Raw genomic sequence first — 2,919 nt, forward strand, 5'->3', positions numbered from 1 at the left:
CAGCACTTACGGCGTTCAAATCCACAGCCTCGGTGTTATTAACACTGCGTTCTCGTCAACTGAACTAAGGAGCTGTGCAGACGGAGCCGGGTGTGGGATGAGACCCACGCTGGGTCGTTTGTGTTTTACTTCGCACACTTGCTGACAGAGTTATTGTATAAACAATGGAGATAGCACATCCCTGAAACATTGTTCCGATAGAAAACTGAGAAATAAGAACTGAGCGTGGAAATTGAACGGATCCAGAAATAAGAACTTTAATCTATTAAAGTCGATTTTGAAATTGAACAATACACGAACAGTTCCGAAAGGTCACTGACCCGAAACATTAACTCTGCTTCTCTTTCAACAGATGCTGCCAGACCTGCTGAGTGGTTCCAGCATTTCTTGTTTTTATCCCAACAGAGCGAACTCTCTTCTGATATAAAATCCAGCAGCTTGAGCTGCTGTAAAACTTAACTGAGCCTGACGTGATTTGAACACGCAACCTTCTGATGTGGAGTCAGACGCGCTACCGTTGCGCCACAAGCTCACAAACAGAGAGCTGTGTCCCATTCTTGATAGAATCACTTCTTGTTTCGATTCAGTGAATTGCAATTTAATTCAATCCTCATCTGCTCTCCACTCTGTCAGTTCAATACTTTATTCAAACTGATACTTGGAGTTCTGTTTTACAGGGTGTCTTCTGTTTAAGTATTTACTGGACTCACTACTCTGATTAATCAGACTTTTTGCTGCTAACTGCTGCTTGATACAAAGTGCCCATGAGTTCAGGAATTTCTCCTGGGGAACTGAGTCGGATTTGGCTCAACCATTAAATCCACAAAGTTATTGTCACTGCTGCTGTGCAGGATTTAAAGGAAGGGATTGACCCAAAATGGTTTTAAATGATTACTGACAAATCAGGGCAAAAGGCAGGGCTGACTCCTGTCCGAAATACTGATCAAAACTTTCAGTTTTAAGGAGGTGATGGAGTGTTACAGGTGGAGGAGTTTAGGCAGGAATTCCAGCACACCAGGCTTATATAAATATTGCATCATTTTCTCATGTACCTGCTATTGGACCAGAGGATTTTCCAAAATTTTACATCAACATAAATAAGGTTATTAGAAGCAAGTAAAATATCATTAAAATGGTCCAACATGTTCTGGATTGTTTTCTCTAATACCAGCTGTACAATCACCACAAATTTAATGTAGCTTCACACGGTGGGATTGCGTGTTCCAGTTCTATAAATGCACTTTGAACCCAATAACTTGATTTATTTCTAATGGGTTGGCTGGAGGTACATGATCATCTAAATATTTAAGAATTTTATGTGAAATGAATGCAAGGAAAAGCATTAGGGTGTGATTTACTGGATAACAGCGGAGCTGGCAATGTTTGGGAAATACTTGCTTGCAGCCAAAGCACACATTGACAATTTGGAACTGTGTGACAATGAATCCTAAATGAGGAAAATAGACTCTGCCTCTGTCACCAGGTGGGCTTAAAACACCAACACTACAGGTAATAGCTGAACACACTAACCGATTGTATGACAGAGTTAGTCGCTATCATTAAGTACCCTGAGCCAGGGTGGCAACGAACAGATCTCTTCCCCGTTCCACACGATTTCCGACATGTTCGCTGTACCTTCTACTGTGAAAACAGACACAAAATATTTGTGTAAACTCTCTACCATTTTCTTTCTCCCCACAATAAATTTCTTGTCTCTGCATCGAAGGAATCTGTTTGTTATTGTTGAGCTTTTTGTATACTAGTAAAACCTTTTATAACTTGTTTCTTGACAGTTTACTCTCAGATTCCATTTTCTCCCTCTTTATCAATTTCCTACTCCTCATTTGGTGGTTTTTTAAAAATCCTCCCAATTCTTAATATTAATATTAACTTGGCATCAGGTGGCAGGACTGTATCTCCAACGCAGAAGTCCTCAAGGCAGCCAACATTAACAACAACAACAAACAAGAACAAAGAACAGTGCAGCACAGGAACAGGCCATTCGGCCCTCCAAGCCTGCGCTGATCTTGATGCCTGCCTAAACTAACACCTTCTGCACTTCCGGGGCCCATATCCCTCTATTCCCTTCCTATTCATATATTTGCCAAGATGTCTCTTAAACGTCGCTATCGTATCTGCTTCCACCACCTCCCCTGGCAGCAAGTTCCAGGCACTCACCACCCTCTGTGTAAAAAACTTGCCTTGCACATCCCCTCTAAACTTTACCCCTCGCACCTTAAACCTATTTCCCCTAGTAACTGACTCTTCCTCAGCATATACACCCGACTGAGCAGCGGCACTTGAGATAGCTTGGCCATGTGAGCCGCATGGAAGATGGCAGGATCCCCAAGGACGCATTGTACAGCGAGCTCGTCACTGGTGTCAGACCCACCAGCCGTCCATGTCTCCAATTTAAAGACGTCTACAAACGGGACCTGAAGCCCTGTGACATTGACCACAATCGAAGAGACTTAGCAGTTGGCAGGAAAAAAGACAGAAATGTAAGGAGAGAACCAACTGTGTATCAGCCTTGACAACCAATTTTATCTGCAGCACCTGTGGAAGAGTCTGTCACTCTAGAATTGGTCTTCATAGCCACTCCAGGCACTGCTTCTCAAACCACTGACCACCTCCAGGTGCTTACCCACTGTCTCTCGAGACAGGGAGGCCAAAGAAGAATATTATCTTGTGTTTGAGACACTTTTAATCAGCTTCATGGACAAATTCTTCAATCATCCCTTCTCCCACATTGCTTCTCCCTCTTTCATTGATTCTTTATTCCTTACAATCCAGAAATGGTTAGGAATCAGAGCTCACCCCCGAATTCTCTGCACACACCCCGCACCACCATCCACACCCCACCACCCAACCGTCTTTTACCCTGTTGGATCCAAGAGAGCACTCAATAAATGACACTCT

General features: G+C 43.1%; 1 non-coding gene across 1 annotated transcript; it reads right to left on the bottom strand.

The window, feature by feature from the left end:
* Window positions 1–460: 460 nt before the first annotated feature.
* On the bottom strand, window positions 461–532 carry trnaw-cca (transfer RNA tryptophan (anticodon CCA)). The gene has a single exon. It is a non-coding gene; the product is annotated as a tRNA-Trp (tRNA).
* Between the last annotated feature and the right edge of the window lie 2,387 nt (window positions 533–2,919).

The sequence above is a fragment of the Heterodontus francisci genome, unplaced genomic scaffold (assembly GCF_036365525.1).
Source record: "Heterodontus francisci isolate sHetFra1 unplaced genomic scaffold, sHetFra1.hap1 HAP1_SCAFFOLD_102, whole genome shotgun sequence".
NCBI classification, from domain to species: Eukaryota; Metazoa; Chordata; class Chondrichthyes; order Heterodontiformes; family Heterodontidae; genus Heterodontus; species Heterodontus francisci.